Here is an 18,102-nt window from a genome sequence, read left to right as displayed (position 1 = left end):
TGGGTGGCCAACTGGCTCACTGATAAGACACACAAAGTCAAAATAGGCGCCACTACCTCTGATAGCAGATCTGTCACTAGTGGTGTCCCTCAGGGATCTATCCTGGGACCCCTATTGTTTGGCATCTACTTCTCAGAGGTCCAGGCAAAGGCAAAAGGCCTGTGGTTGACCAAGTTTGTGGACGACTGGAAGTTGGGTGCTGTCATTGACTCCCCAAATGATGTTAACATACTTCAAGAGAGTCTCACAGCAACAAATGACTGGTGCCAAAGTCATGGCCTTAAGTTAAATGCAAAAACATGTATTATCATACCATTCGGCAAAAACACAGCCCCTACTGATTACCACATTAGCGGCAAACCCCTAAGCACACAACCTGTGGTGAGAGACCTGGGTATACAAGTTGACAACAATCTCACATTTGACCATCATGTAGCGGCAGTGGTCAGAAAAGCCTTTTACTTGGTTCATCTCATAAGTAAAGGGATTGCATCCAGAAAAAAGGAGGTTATTACCTCTGTGTACTCCTCCCTCATTAGGCCAATAACTAAGTACAATGCCCCATTTGGTATGTACCTCTCCAAACACCTGCACCAACTGGAAAGGCCACAGAAATACCTCACAAAGAGAATACATGGTCTCTAATACCTTTTCTCTGTGGACAGGCTCAAATCACTATCACTCTACTCTGTATCAGACAGAATGCTTAGAGGTGACCTGTATCTTACCTACAAGGCAATCTCAGACCCTGCTCTACTGGAGATGCTCCATATCTGTAAGTCTAACTCCTTGTGTAGTACCAAATCAAAAGGCTTAAATCTAATATGTGACATTAACAAAACCTGCTGGAGAGACAGGTTTGTCTCCCAGATGCTGCCCCGTCCCTGCAATAGGCTCCCCATACATGTCAAGCAAAGTACATTGCTAACCCTCTTGAAGCACAACCTTGATGAGTGGATGGGCAACCACAAATTTGTCCCAGGGGTTCTACCTGTGTCCCTCATTGACAGGGGTGACAGGTGCTGATTGTGGTTTCTTTTCTGGGGATAAACTCTTGGCTAGGCTTGTAAGGGCACCAGAACCCTTAGCCTAGTAATCTCCTATAGCTTTACAGGTTCATAGGTGTATACTAGGCTAATGGCCCTGGAGTCTTTACAAGCCTAGCCCATAGGATTACCCTGGCATCATGTCACCCGACCTTAGTTCCTAGGGCCTCTGTTGAGTAGACCCACTGGAGTGATCCCTGGGGTGAATTTTCTATTTCCCATCCACTCCTCAAGATTTCTCTTGAAGAGGGCCAATGAGGTGCTTTGTGTGACATATATGAGAAGTCTATACCATAGCATGGGCAGTCTCTGGGTTATAAACCTGTCCCTCCAGCACATTCTGTTGATTGTGGTAATGAAGTTGAGGTCTCTGGAGCATGTGGTGTGGAGGGATTGGGATTTCTTTAGATGTAGCATTTCTAACTAAGCTGGGTCAGACATGGCTTTATAAGTCAAGCAGAGATCACCTCTAAGTAGGCAATATGAGACAAAGAATAGTTGGAGTTTTTTGAGTCTGTCCATATAGGGCAAGTATTTAAGGCCTAGGATCCTCTTTGTGAGGTACTTTGGCGGCCTCTCCAGTTGTTGCAGGTGTCTAGTGAGGTACATGCCAAATGGGGCATTGTACTCAATGATTGGCCTAATGAAGGAAGAGTAGAGGGAGACAATGACCTCTTTCTTCCTGGATGTAAAAGCCTTAGTAATGAGATATGCCACATAGAAGGACTTTCTGACCACAGTGGCAGTGTGGTGGTCAAAAGAGAGGTTGCTGTCAACCTGTGTTCCCAGATCTCTTATAACTCCTTCTGGGTTCAGTGGACTACCATCGATGTGGTAGTTCATGGGAACTGGATTTTTCCCAAAGGGGATGACGGCACATTTTTTGGCATTGAGCTTAAGGCCATGGTTACAACACCAGTCGTTGGTCTCAGTGAGGCCTTTCTGTAGGATGTTAACGTCACTCGGGGAGTTAATAATGGCTCCCAACTTCCAATCTTTTGCGAACTTTGTCAGCCACAGTCCCTTTGTGTTGGACTGCACTTCTGAGAAGTACATACCAAACAGGAGAGGACCCAAGACCAATCCCTGAGGAACTCCACTCGTGACTGGTTGGCAGTCTGACTTGGAGTCAGCTACTTTCACACTGTAGGTTCTATCTGTGAGCCAGTTTGCAACCCACCTAGTGATATAGGGGTTGATGCCCAACTTAGAGAGTTTTTCTATGATTCCTGAGTGGGGAATGGTATCAAAGGCCTTGGCCAGATCAAAGTAGGCTGCATGAACCCCCTTGCCTTCATCCACAACTCTGGTGACTTACTCAAAGAAGTCAACCAAGTTGAGCAGGCATGATCTATCCTTCACAGTACCAAACTGTGTGGGATCCAGAGTTTGGTGATTCCCTATATCATTGTTTATTAGGTCCATGATGATGCGTTCCATAGTTTTGCTTATCAGACTTGTCAGGCTAATGGGATGATAGTTCCCAGGGTCTGCAGTTGATCCTCCTTTGTGGAGATGGATGACTATAGCAGTGTGCTATTCAGTACAAACAAAGCCTGAGGGGAGGCTGTGATTGAACAGGGCACACAGGTGAGGTGCCAGTTCACTCTGTAGCTCATGTAGAACATAGCCAGGGATATATTGTCAGGTCCCATAGAGGCTGTACTCTTGGCCTTGGACAGTGCTGTTTTAACCTCTGCACCAGTAATACTGGGTGCCTGGCAACCTACTGGTATTGTGATTGGTCCTTTGGGTGGGGGAGAAAGGGGAAAAGTTGGCACTGAATCTGTCGGCCAGTATATTGGCAATATCTGTTGGCTCATTATAGGAGATACCATTGTGCACTAGCTCAGAGCAAATCTGAGTATTGCCGTGGAGATTCTTTACATAACTATAGAAGGCCTTGTGGTTGTCTTTACTGTCTGCTGCAATTCTGTTTTCATAGCTAGCTTTAGAAGATTTGATGAGGGATCTCAACTTTTTCTTGAGGCTGATAAGGGAGTTTTTCCAATCTTGGGACTTCACCTTATTCTGCATCAGGTTCCTTCTTCTGTTGCAGAATTTGTTTATGGCAGGGGACCACCAGAGTGGCTTCCTTTTTTGAAGCAGAGCTTCTTGTTTCTATTGGATATGGCGAGATACATGCATTTGTGTAAGTGTTCATACAGTGCACTGGTGTATGATTTGGCAGTCATGTAATTATTCTCCATTTGCATGGGTACCGTGAAGTTAGCCACCTCTGTTCTTAGTAGCCCAAAGTTAGCTTTGGAGAAGTTTTTCATGGTGGTTACCTTTGTGGTGGGGTGGGATGTGGATTTCCAAGATGATTAGTTTGTGTTCGGATTTAACCAGGGAGGAGTTGGATATTGGTGTAGAGCAATGGTCGCCCATGTTAGTAATGACCAGGTCTAGGATGTTGCTACCTCTAGTGGGGGTAAGAACGAGCTGGTCCAGGGCATTGGAATTAATGAATTCCAGGAAACATTGGGCAAGTGTATTGGTACATGAGTAGTTTTCCCAGTTAATGGAGGGGTAGTTGAAGTCGCACAGTATTAGGTTGGACCCTAATATTCCCCAGGGTGCTTAGGAACATGGAGTGAGTATCTTGAGACATGGTTGGGGACCTATAACAGGCTACAACCTGAATCACTGTCTTATCCAATGTTAGCTGCACCTAAAGTATGTGTGATGCATTATGTTGGGCTACCAGTCTGGAGATGTGTGCATCCTTTATGAATATGGAAACACCACCACCTTTGGAGCTTCAGTCCAAATTCTGGTGCCAAAAGGTGTGGAATGAGTTATAGCCTGGTAGTGCAGGGGTGCTTTCTGCTGCCTTGAACCAGGTCTCTGTTATAGCACAACTGTCGATGTTCTCCATTTTAAGGAGTGCTTAGAGTGAGTGCATTTTGAGATTTAGACTTCTAGCATTGAGCAGCATGATCCTCAGATTGCATTTGTTTGTAGCTGTTACTGTGGTAATTTGGTCTTTGGAACACTGCCTAAAAAAGGTAGTGTAGGGGTGTCAAGAGCCTTGGCCAGTATCCAGAAGCCCAGGGGTGACAGATGCAGACCATCTTTGGCAAAGCATCGAGTTCTGTCAATCATGTCATCCCAGGCAGACAGATACTGGATCCCCTTAGAATGACACCAGAAACTTAGTCAGTTGTTGAAATCAATCATTTTCTGCTTGTACTGTGGTATCTTTCTGGATGATGGTAGGATGCTGCTCAAGGCTAGGGTCGTACCTGCCTGGGCTACATAATCCAAGAGCTCCTCCATGTCTCTTTCCATGTAGTCCAGGGAGGTACGTCTCAGGTCATTCACACCCACATGTACAATGACAGAGTCATATTTGTACCTGTTGTTGAGGGACCTGAGTGCATGTGTTATATGGCGGATCCTGGCACTTGATAGGCAGCTGACTGTTACTTTCTCCTTATTCAACCTAGTGAGTGGGACATCAGCGTGCCTCACTATCGAGTCACTATGACTAGTGTTCTGGACATGCTGTTTTGCCTTAGGGGCTTTGGTTGAGCGGCAAACTGTTTAGGAGAGTTATGTGCCTCGTGATTAGTGTTGTGTTGTGGTGGTTGAGTGTGCTTCTGCCTTGGAGGTCTCTGCTGTTTGGGTAGATTTTTATTGTGACCGTCCGCAAAGGTGGGTGTTTGGTTTGTGTTTTTATGTGAAGGCAATGTTGGTGTGTGCTCTGGAGGGCTATGTGTTTCATATGGTGTGGTGCAAGTGTTGACCTTCTCCTCTTGACCAGCTATTCCAGTCTTGGCTGGAAAGTGCGTGTCTTCCAATTTGGATATATAAGTGCATCTCTCACAAGTCTGAGTGTTGGGAGGTAAGAGAAGAGGGTTGTTGGTGTACATAAGGCAGTTGCTACATTGCCTTAAGATGCCCAAGTTCACCAGGTTAACAGGAGAAAGCACAGGGAACTGACCTTTAGACATGCCTGAAGGGGTGGGCATTAATAATAAGTACTGGAGCTGTTTCCTTGTAGAACATTTAGTGCTGTTAGCACTTTTGTGTGCTACAATAATTGCTACAAGAAGTCTGGTATGGTAAAGTGCTAGACTAATAAGCTTGTAAAAGTGCAGGAGAGGAGAGAACTAGCAGATCTAAGGGAAAAATTGAAGAGCAGACTTTGGCACCTCTCAGGAGCTTACAAACAGTCCTGGATACAACAAATCTGTATCTGGACTAGACTAGCTACAGGAAAGGCGGGAAACAAGTGCAATGTGGGCTGCTAAACCAGAAAGTTGAAAGAAATGGAAAAACTGACCAAATGGCCAATAAACTACAAATTCTGGGCCAGAAACCACTCCTCTTGTGGTAGATAGGCTACCTAGTGCTTACCACTCCCACTGACAAGCTAGAAGGCTTTCCTCCGACACAGAGAGGCTTGGGCAGCTCAGAAGCTTACATACAGTCCTGCATACAGCAAATCTGTATCTGGACTAGACTAGTTATAGTAAAGGTGGGAAACAAGTGCAAATGCGGGCTTTTAAACCAGAAAGTTGAAGGAGATGGAAAAAGTGCTCAAACGGCCTATAAACTACAATTTCTGGGCCATTAACCACTCCTCCTGTGGTAGATAGACTACCTAGTGCTTACCACTTCCACTGATAAGCTAGAAGGCTTCCCTCAACACAAAAAGGCTTTGGGGGCTCAGAAGCTTACAAACAGTACTAGATACAGCAAAACTGTATCTGGACTAGACTAGCTACAGGAAAGGCAGGAAACAAGCGCAAATGCAGGCTTTTAGACCAGTAAGTTGAAAGAGATGGAAAAACTGGCTAAATGGCCAATAAACTACAATTTCTGGACCAGAAACCACTCTTGTGGTAGATAGGCTACCTAGTGCTTACCACTCCCACTGATAAGCTAGAAGGATTCCCTCCAACACAGAAAGGCTTGGGGGGCTCAGAAGCTTACAAGCAGTCCTGGATACAGCAAATCTGTAACTTGACTAGACTAGTTACATGAAAGGCAGAAAACATTGCCCTCATTTCTACCTGCAAATCCTGGTATTTTTTTACTTTGTGTCCCTCTGTATGCAAGACACTATATCACCGGGTGTAGGAATTTCAATGATCAATGCTACTTTTGTCTTCTTTTCATGGACCACTATATCTGATTTTCTCAAATCTATCTTTTGAACTTTTGGCAATGGGAGTTCCCATGTGATATATACTTCATCATTTTCTATGATGCTTTGTGGATCATGTTTCCAGTGTTTTCAGCCACTTCAGTACTATAATGTTTGCACCATCCCAAGTGCAACAGTCTTGTCACATTATTATGCCTTTCAGTATACAGTCCTTTTGCCATTAGTATGTCACAACCAGCAATGAGCTGTGCGACTGTTTCAAATTCTGTTTTACAAAACCTACATTTGTCCATTTCTCCCACATGTTCAGTGGACTTTGTAAACCAATATGTAAGTAGCCCACTATCTTGGGCCGCCAATATTAACTTTTCATCTCTTGATTTGAATTCACCTCTCCTTAACCATTCCTGCATTTGATCCTGATCAACATGAGGTTCTTCCAGAAGTTTTCTATACTTGCAACTATATTTATGCATTTTCCACATTTCTTGTCTTCTTGTCTGGTCCTTCACCTTATATTCTTTCTTTTGTTTTTTGGCTACCTGATTTGTATCTATTTCTAGTTTTATTTCCATTCCTGCTTGACTTCAGTATGCTTCTGCTAGATTAAGCAGGGAAATAATCTTAGATTTAATCTCCTCATGTTTCAAAACTTTCACTGCGTTTGGGTCTTGTGAGGTCAGCAGATATGTGTGGAGTTCCATAATTGCAGATCTATACATGTAATCAATTTCAAGGAGGCCCATCCCTCCTTCGGATTTGGGGAATATATAATCTTGGTATGCAGTGATTTGTATAAATTATTTGGTGAGTATGAAGCATCCTTCTTGTTTTCCTGTCTAATCTATCCAATATGTTTTGGGGCCAGTCAATCACTCCAAAACTGTAAGTTAGGACAGGAAGAGCAAATTGGTTTATAGCTTGGATTTTGTTCCTAGACGTCAACGCTGTTTTAGGGATTAATTTAAGTCTTCTAAATTATTTCTTACTTAGTTTTATTCGCAATTATTTATGTTTTATTGTTGATCCTACATTAATTCCCAAATATTTATACACTCCCTATTGCTGAAGTCCTTTTATATCACATTCTTGTCCCAAACTGATGTTTTCCTGGTGTTGCAGTTTTCCTTCTTTAAAGGTTGCTTTTGCACATTTATCAAGACCAAATGACATTCTTATATTATCTGAAAAAGTTTTGACAACTTGCAGCTGTGCTTTCAGTTCCTCATTTGATGAGCTATATGGTTTTAAATCATCAACAAAGAGAAGATGAGAAGTCTTTAGACTTTATTGTACTCTAGGAGCCAAATTATACCCATGGCCTAAGTTGTTAAGTAGACAGCTTAATGGGTAAAAGGCATGGCAGAATAGCAGCGGTGACAGAGTCACCTTGGGATATCCCCCTTTGAATTTTTATCCATGGGATAATAATTTTTTCCTTTATCATAGCATAATTGCAAAGTGGGCTCCCACTGTTTCATGGTCACTGTAATGTAGACGATCAGTATAGGGTGCATCTTATACATTTTTAAGCACTGTTTTATCCATGAATGTGAGATACTATCAAATGCTTTTTTGTAGTCAGTCCATACCATATTTAGATTCTTCCCCTTTTTACAGTTCTCCACTATGACTTTATTTAACAACAAATGATCCTTTGTTCCCTATGAATTTCTTTTATTGTCCTTTTGTTTTACTGCCATAATTGAGCCTTCTTCTAAATTACCATAAACTCTGTCGGCATCAGTTCCCCATGTATAGTTTATACATCATTGGAAGGCAAGTTATTGGTCTATAAATTTTAGGGTGGCTTGCAGGTTCACTCTTAAGTAATAGCATTGCTTTTCCTGCTGTTAGAGAGATTGGTGTCTGTTCAGGGTGCTATCATAAAAAGTTCTTACTCATGGCTAAATTTTCATGCAAAGATGTTAATACTTTTAACCAGAAGATAGGTACTGCATCTGACTCTGGGGTTTTCCAGCTGGAAGCTTTTCTTAACTTTGTTTCAATCTCTCTGGCTGTTAATTCGTCCCATTTCATATGCTGTACCTTTGAACTTGTTATTCTTTCTTTTACTTCTTCTATCCACTTAGCACCTTTGTTATGTTCCACAGGATCTTCATAGATACTTTGCCAAAATGTATCTATTTCTTCTTTTTTTTTTTTTGGCGGTTTTTCAATTCCTTTTACCTTATTTCCCAATTCTCTATAAAATGTTTTTGGGTCTTTAATAAATTGCTTACTTTGTATTTTTCCTTTATATTTATCTGCGTATCTTTAAAGTTTTTCCAACTGTGCTGAGATTTTTAGTTTGTTATTTGCGATAGTGCATGATAGATCCTGGTCTGTTCTAATACTGCACATTGCTTTTATCATGTCTATCTTTCTTATAATATTTGTTGATCTGTTCCCTCTTCTAGAGTCTTCTAACCATGACACTTCTTGTCTTAATTGCTTTATAGTTTTCTTTATTTGATACTTCCATGATGGTATTTGATTTCTCCCCTTCCTTTCCCTCACTACACTGTGTTCTTGTGGTAGAACTTTATCAGTTATTAATTTAGCTGCACAGTAATATATCCTGTTTACTTCTGTTGTATTGCATGGATCTCTAGGGGCAGTCCTAATTACTGTGTTCATTTGTTTTATCAAACTTCTGACTTTTTGGGTTTTATTGACCTTCTGCAGTCTATTTCTTTCATTGATCTTAATATGTCTATCTATGTCAATTAAATCAAGCAACTTTTCTCTTAGCTCATTTTCTTCTAAACTGAGGACACATTTTTTGTTTTCCATTTCCTATGGGCATTCTATAGAAAGTTCTATAGCATTTTCCTGTGGCAAATTTACTTCAGTTTCATCTTGTGCCATCCATTGCTCTGTCATATTGGAACTCACTGGCATATCACTCCTCAACATTGACTGCATCAGAGTTTCCACATTTTCATGTTCATTTCCTTGCTGTCTAGCTTCAAGTGAATGTTTATAGTGGTTTCCTGTAGAAGGCTCCAAAATATCTCCATTTTGGCACCTGACTAATTGCTTCCTGTTCCACTGATTTCCCCTTAATTTAGCTATCCAGTGCTCTATCATGTTGTGGTGCTTTTTGAATTAGATTTTCTACACTGAATACTTTACTTTGCAAGCATTCCATAACCTCAGTTTCTATTTCTTTAACTTCTCCATTACTAATCTCATTTTCTACATTTCCTCTTTGTCTTCTTATTTTTTTGTATTGTAATTTTTTCCATGCCCTGATTCCTTTGCCTGTATTTCTCTTCAAATATCTTTGGTGCTGCTCTTTTTGTATTGGTTAGTTTTTTTCTTTCTCCTTTGCATAAATATTACACCATATTAAATCTCTTTTTCTTTCCATTGTCCATATTTCTTCTTCAGATGTCTACTGATCTTTCTGCTTCCCCTTACTTTGGGGACTCGCACCATCATGCTGTGACGTAACCTGTGTTAGACCTTCTACACCAAATCCTTCACTTCACAAGCACTCCATAACGTCAACTTCTATTTTTTTTACTTCAACTTTACTAATCTTCTTTTCTATATTCCCTGATTATGATATTTTTTTTTATTGTAAAAATGTCCATATCTGGATGCCTTTGCCTGTATTTCTCTTCAAATATCTTTGTGTTGCCTTCTTTATATTGATTAGTTTGGCTTTCTCCTTTGCATAAATAACTCCCATTGTTAAATGTCTGATTGTTAATGAGGCTGTTGAATTTTTCAGCAGTACCTTGCTTAAAATCTGAAATCCGTTGTGCCCCTTCCAAGAAAGGTTTATTGTCATGCACAGACAAAGCTTCACACATAGTGTTCTTGCATAAATATGGAAAAGGGACACTAACATTTTACAACAGAAGGAGTCTTATGAACAGACTCACAGCTATGATAGCAGAGCAGAAGAAGATTTTGCTGTTTATTTCTTCTAATCCTCATGTTTCCAGGCTGCGAAAAGACACTATTGAAGAGAAAACAAAATAAGTAAATAAATAAATAAATCAGTGTTGTTAGCTGAAAGCATTTACAGTTATACCTCCACTATCCATTCTTCCCAAGCTTTGTGCAATCACCCATCTCCTCATTTTAGTTGCAAAGTATATACAAGAGACAGGTGTTGAAGTGTCCCCTCTCAGCTGATGGAGTTCCACTGGAACTCATACACCTGGCTGCTACGTACCTTGCTAAGCTCTAACACTGTGAAAAACAAACCATGCAGGGGTTGCCATCAGTTGTCGATATGCCAGTGCAGGTGTTGCCATCTGTTGTCTATATGCCAGTGTAGGGGGTTGCCATTTGTCTATATGTCATTGCAGTCTATATGCCAGTGCAGGGGTTCCCATCTGTTGTCTATATGCCTGTGCAGGGGGTTGCCATCTGTTGTCTATATGCCAGCACAGGGGTTGCCAGCTGTTGTCTATATGTCAGCACAGGGGTCGCCATCTGTTGTCTATATGCCAGTGCAGGGGGTTGACATCTGTCTATATGCCATTGCAGTCTAAATGCCAGTGCAGGAGTTGCCATCTGTTGTCTATATGCCCATGCAGGGGGTTGTCATCTGTTATCTATATGCCAGTGCAGGGGGTTGCCATCTGTCTATATGCCATTGCAGTCTATATGCCAGTGCAGGGGTTCTCATCTGTTGTCTATATGCCCGTGCAGGGGGTTGCCATCTGTTGTCTATATGCCAGCACAGGGGTTGCCAGCTGTTGTCTATATGTCAGCACAGGTGTTGCCATCTGTTGTCTATATGCCAGTGCAGGGGGTTGACATCTGTCTATATGCCGTTGCAGTCTATATGCCAGTGTAGAGTTTGTCATCTGTTGTCTATATGCCCATGCAGGGGGTTGCCATCTGTTATCTATATACCAGTGCAGGGGGTTGCCATCTGTCTATATGCCATTGCAGTCTATATGCCAGTGCAGGGGTTCTCATCTGTTGTCTATATGCCCGTGCAGGGGGGTGACATCTGTCTATATGCCGTTGCAGTCTATATGCCAGTGCAGAGTTTGTCATCTGTTGTCTATATGCCATGCCCTTAGGGACTGCTACAGGACTTGTACCATTATTACACAAATGTGCTTCTGTTAACTGCAGATCCAGCTTAATATCAGTCTCTGGTCACATTCTAAACTAAGAGCACTCGAACTGTCAGTTTGCCACTAAGTTTGGAATGTTTTAAATGGCTGTCATGAATCTGTGGTTGAATTTGTTTGTATAAAGTTTATGTATTTCATATGCAGTTATGATGAAATGCAGACATTTAATACTGCACTCATCTACTGGTCAAGCTAGTAGATTTTAAAGGTCGTTTTATGACACAAGTAGGGTACTTCATCTATTAAGCAGCATGAAAGAGTATTCAGTGTGGCTGCTACAATTACTAAGTATGATCTTGAAGGAAGATTAAAGTCTAGTTTCAATGCATATATTAAAGCCTGTTTGTTGTGCACTAAATCTCTTTTCTGTTGCCAGTAATTCTATCAGTATTCATCAGTACTCATTGGAAGTCAGTTTGCCAAAAGAATAGTGGAAGTCATTTTGCAATAAACTGCTGACGCTGGTAATTTTTCTTCACTGTACTCTGCAAAAGGATTGTATTACATACCTGGATGATATCCATATTGTAGCTGTCACAGGATACCACTGGCCTGAAAGCCATACAGTCAGAAAGCAAAATAACATTAAAGAGCGATATTTATAACTCACTGTGGATGACAACCTCTTTGATTTTTTGTGGTTTGCTTGCATGCGGACAAGCTGAGCAAAAGGTTCAGTTTATTTAGCATGAGCTAAGTTCAAATCCAGAACTGCAGAGCTCCAAGAGGACACCAGACACACATACACACGCACACACGCACACACGCACATGCACACACGCACACACACACACACACGCACACACACACACACACACACACACACACACACACACACACACACACACACACACACACACTCACACAGACACACACACACACACACACACACACACACACACACACACACACACACACACACACACACACACACACACACTCACACAGACACACACCCACACGCACACACACACACACACACACACACACACACACACACACACACACACACACACACACACGCACACACGCACACATGCACACACGCACGCACACACACGCACACACAAATAATCAAACCTTCAACCTTGATGCACATTGAAACTTTTGTTCAGAACTGAAATTCTGCCTTTACCATCACACTATCATACCATCATGTTTGTTACAAAGTTACTTCCCGCCCCTGGGGGGGGGGGGGGGTTTGATGAAGAATGGGAAAGCTAGTACTTTCTAACATTTTTTGCTGGACATGATCATGAGCTTTTGTTCCAGTAAGTGTAATTATATCAGATTTTGGCAGTCATTTCTGCATAATGTAATTAAGAGCAATATGTGACTAAACTAAGTAATTCTCTGCTTTTGTTTTTATTTCTGTTCCTCTCTACATGCAAGAAATAATGTTTTTCATCTGTGACCTGACAGGCACCAGTCTGGTATGTAAATACTACTGTCTTCAGACTAATGTTTATAAAGACATGCAATCCACCCCACAAACATTATTAATTGCCATTGTCCAATGATAGAGAAATCGTCTCTCTAGTTAACATTAACACACCTATTCCAACATGACAACACAGTTCTCTTCCCTAATAGTACCTTACTGAGTCAAGGATTTAGTTATTCCAAAAATTCACTAGCTAGTATTGTTTCATGCTTGACTTTACATAGTTGTACAGTTCATACATTTACATCTATAGTTTAATGAAAGACAAGAGATTTTTTAACACACCTTTATTGAATTATCACGTGTGACAAAAGTACATTTACATTTAAACAAAAATATTTTATTTTATTTATTTTTATTTTATTTTACATTTGTTGACGGGGATAGTCCAACTGGATGCATGTCCATTTTCAGCGGAGGCCCGGGAAGAAAAGTTCCAAGTTAAACAGAAACATTAAAAACATATTACAAGTATAATTTTGACAGAGAGTACATAAGTAAACAATAATAAACATGTTCCACAGGTTAGAGTTAAACCATGATGAAAGGCAGGGGTAAAATAAACAGTAGCTGATTAATAGATTTTACACAATCTAGAAGAGAGTTAGCCAGGCTTGATACAATGACATAGCCGGTTTAGTGCCAGAGTCTAGTTTTAAATTGACCTAGGGAGGAGAGTAAAGTAATGTCAGCTGGAAGTGAGTTCCAGGATCTGCCTACAGAGTTTGCAAAGAGTGTTTGCAAAGAGAGAGTCACTAGCTGCATTGTTAATTTTGCTTGTCTGAATTAGTAGTCTGTTACAGGATCTAAGCAGTCGTGGATTATGATAGGGGTTGATAAGATTTTTAAGTACAGGAGTATTATCCGGATTATAAAGAATTTTATAAGCCATGATCAGTTGGTTATACTGAATTAGACTGGGTAGTTCAAGCCACCCAAGCCGGTTAAGATTGATGCAATGATGTGCCCTAAAAGGCAGCCCAGTGGCAAACCTGGCAATGTGGTTATAGCAGGTTGAGAGTTTAAGTATAGTCTTGTTTATATTAGAGAGTATAGGGGATGCGTACAGAAGTGTTGAGAGAAGGTGAGAGCTAGCTATGGCAATTTTAGCTGAAGGTGTTAGGAAGGCTTTTATTCTGTAGAGTGACCCTAGTTTTTTATTGATGGTTTTGATCGACTGGTTTACATGTAGGTCGAATTTTAGATTGTTATCTATAATGACACCTAGTAGTTTTGTAGAGGGGATCAGGGTAGATTAATGTGCATCTTTTGCATTTATGGTAAAGGTAAAAGCAGGAGACCTTTGTGTTGGTGAGAATAACAGCATTTTAGTTTTTGTGGGATTTTGTATCAAATGATGTTCAGAAAGACAGTTTTCTATAGTGTTAAAGGTGGACTGGGTAGCTGGCCATAAGTCTGTTGGAGATGTGGCAGAGCAGATCAGGGTGGAGACATCAGCGTATTGGATACAGCTGACTTTTGGGATGACAGTATACAGGTCGTTAATGAAGATGAAAAACAGCAGGGGCCCTAGTATACAGCCTTGTGGTACTCCAAGGGTGTTGGGTAGGAGGTTAGAGAGTTTATTCTGCCAAAGAACAGCCTGCTGTCTCCCATTCAGGTAGGATGTAAACCAGCCCTGAATGGGAGACAGTAATCAAACTATATTAACAAATTAACATTAATAAACATTCTACTTCACATATATTGTTATATATCATATAACCTAAGCAACATTACATAAATTATTCAATTCCTGCCCCTTTTTTAAACAAGAAACATCTTTATTAAACCAGAGATTTTTGACAGCAAATACAGTTCTAAGTTCAAATTTAATGGACATGTTTTGTTGTAATATACATATTTAATGGAATTTTATGGTTGTTGAATAATACTTTCTTGTTCATGTAATAAAGAAGAATTAGTAACTAAAAATCACAGTTTCCCATGAGTTAAGAATATTTTCAAATGGATTCTTTGAGGTGTGCGTACAACTGCATATGCACGTGTATCAAGGAATAGTAATTTGTAACACCAATGGCTGAGACAGACATGTAAAGCCTTTTTATTTCTCCTTGCAAACTGGTCAGAATTTAATTTTACTTTTATGATTTAGCAAACGTAATTACATTTTCAAAGGGTGTTTAATAAAAAGACCATGAAAAGAGAGTAAAGCCACTGATAACAAACAATAAGGATTAGGTGATCAGAAACACCAGCACTCAGGTCAGCCTGTTTATGCAGGTGCCTGGTGTGCTGTCTGAATGTTAGGTGACCTCGTTTGGGTAGTGACATGGCTAAAGTGAAAAACTGTGCAAATATTTGTCTTGAGTTGGCTTGCCATGTTCAGAGGAAAGGTGGGTGAGAGCTCTTCCCAGTCCCTGTAGATTATCAGCTCAGGTAGAATCTGGGGAACTACAGTGGGAGTTGCAAAATGAATGGCATATTAGCAAACACCTAATAATGTGTGCAGGTTTGAGCATTACACCAACCAATTTATCAGCCGGGACTAGTTAGTAGTACAATAACAGAAAGAAAGAACCATGGGCACAAGCCTACCATCAATCCAGAATCTCTTTATAGCAAGAAGCATTAAATGTGCATCCAAAATAATTTGTGACCCCTCTCACCCTGGACACGGCTGGTTTACACAACTGCCTTCGGGCAAGAGATATCTGAGTATCCACTGCAGGACCACCAGATATTTAAACAGCTTCTACCCGACAGTGTTGAGACTTATAAACTCTGATACCAGCCACCAGTTTAGTCAGTAATCATTCACAGTGCGTAGCTCAGCTGAAAAGTACACAATATTTTTTTTATTCTGTGATGTAGCATTATATTTTCTTATTCATGTGCAATTGCCTGCTGCTTGTCTGATGCAGATGAACAAAGGAGGACAATCTTAATATGTGCAATCCTACTCTGTCATGCTGCTATGTACAGTATCCTTCTTATGACTGTCGGGAGGGGTTTGTCATTTTTTGGCTGTAATTAAGCCGAAAAGACAAACAACAACATTGGTTTATTTATCCTTCTGTGGGTCTTGTACTAAATATCTTTTTAAAATTGAAATGTTATTCTGTTGTTCTTGTCATCCTTGTTTCCTATGTACTGTCTGGTGAGTTGATAGGCTGCACTTGTGTAGTCCTTAATGACAGTAAAGTTTAATTTGACTTTGACTTTTGACTTTTGAGTGTAGGCCTATCCTCATGATGGGGAAGGAGACACATGGCTTGATAAAAAAAATGTCCTCAGACCAACAGTGTGACAATGTCACTACTAGCCTTCCTTAGCTTTTGCCCCTGGCAGGGGAAGAGTCAAGAAGGTGGTTTATGATGACACAACTAACTTCAGATATATACTTAGGATGGCATGGATCTGAGAGAAAACAATATGCTAAAAATCTCTCTGGCATCATTTCTGGTCTATTTTCTCCTCCAGTAAGGGCATCTCTTTCTTGTGTCTGCTCTAAATGAGTATAATCCAATTTATTTTATTTATTTACATTTACAGTCATAGTCCTACTGAGATAACAGCCCCTTTTCAGTGGAGTCCTAGGTAGGAAAGTTTCAAACAAAAAAAAAAAAACATAAAACAAGACTAATACAGAACATTATTGTTTAAGGAATAAAGAACATTACTGCTATACAAGAGATATAAGACTGCAAATATACAAACAGTTGATAATATAATATTTATGTAAAAGATGCTGTAGTTGTTTGATTTAAAAGTATACATTTGTATTGTCAAGTTTATAATCATTTCCATTTTTGGAATTTTGGATTAGGAAAGAAGAATTTCTAGTAGCATCATATTCCTATGAGAGGTAGTAGGTATGATTAGATGGAGAAAAGTACAGTATTAGACATTAAAGCTCAGGCTGTATTTTCTTCAGTGTGAAAGACTAATCTGTTTGTTTATAAACTGAAGCTGAGTATAGGTGAGGAGGTGAGATATAGTGCAAGCCGATTCAGGTGCCTCAAGGCAATACACTGATGTAGAGTCCAGCTTGTTGGAAGCAAATCTGGCTATTTTATTATAGCATTACTCTAGTTTAGTTGTCAGGGTGGACTGAAGGGTGGGCTGAAGGTTGGTAAAAATAGGAGATGTACAGAAGTGGAGGTAGGTGGATGCTATTGTTACCTGTTTTTTTCATCAGATATTGTTTGATTTGGCTGTACACCATTTTGTCGATCACACCGTGTGATTTACATTTGTGCGAAAGTGCCATTTCGCACAATGAAATGAATGAAAAAATGAATGCCACAATGTCAAACCTGACAACAGCAAATGCAATACAGCATTCACTGTTGTAAGGTTTGACATTGTGATGCAGATCGTATTTGATCGTAGTTAAAATAATTAATAAATCTTATGTGGTTAAATTTATGGCATATTTGTGCTGTTTTTCACACTGATGCTTGGTGCTAGCAACTTTTTTTCTTGTTATGTGTGTTTTTTGCCTTGCACCGGTCGTACTGGCAGAGGATTTTGTTCTTGTCCTGCTAAAACAGAGCCACATTGCTCCCTCCCCACACCCATGCTTATCATTTGAATCTGCCACATCGCTATCATTTTCTATAAACTGCTGATATGTATTCTCTCCCTCAGGCTCTGGCCCCACTCTGATGTAATGAATAAAGTATGCAAGCCAGCTTTAATGCTTTCTAGCGAGTATTCAGTTCAGGGTCTCATCTGAGGGCTATTAATTTCTCCAAACTGTCACTGTGTCACCTACATGAACAGCAGCTGTGACTGAACAGGATCCTGTCCCAGATAAGGACTCAATTGTCACTGTGTGAAGTTGGCTTTAATTTGAATGACATTCTGATGAACTTGTGTCAGTGAACTGGCTCTGAATAGCTGCTTTTTAATGTAACCTGAGGTTTTGCAACTTTGCAATTTATCTTAGTTTGTGGAGGGGAGGTTGAAGTGTAAATCAAGATAGTTAGTAGGGTGAAAGATAGGATTAGGGTGGTTGTAGTAGAGATATTAGTGAGGGTTGTTACAAGAGCATGCTCAGTGCTCTTTTAGATAAGATTAGATGAGATTTAAGTACAGCTTTGAAGTGAGCACATGATGGTACAGAAGTTATAGTATGAGGGAGAGTATTCCATAAGTTTGCTATTGAGTTGGAAAAGAGTGCTTCTCCAGCAGAGTTCTTGGCTCTGGTTGCCTGTAATCGATTTTTGTTGCAAGAGCATAGTAGTCTGGTGGTGTGATAGGGCTTGAGTAGATTTTGGAGGGATGGGACTTTTAGAGGATGATTTATTAGCTTATGGGCAAATGGGAGTTGGTACCATTGAAGGAGGTGAGGGTGTTCTAGCCAGCCAAGTTCAGTAAGTGAGGTGCAGTGGTGACTATGGTAGGCTGCACCAG

The sequence above is a fragment of the Protopterus annectens genome, chromosome 8.part0, assembly GCF_019279795.1.
Source record: "Protopterus annectens isolate FY-2018-M chromosome 8.part0, PAN1.0, whole genome shotgun sequence".
NCBI lineage: Eukaryota > Metazoa > Chordata > Ceratodontiformes > Protopteridae > Protopterus > Protopterus annectens.
The sequence above is the reverse complement of the archived record's forward strand: the minus strand, read 5'-3'. Positions refer to the sequence as shown.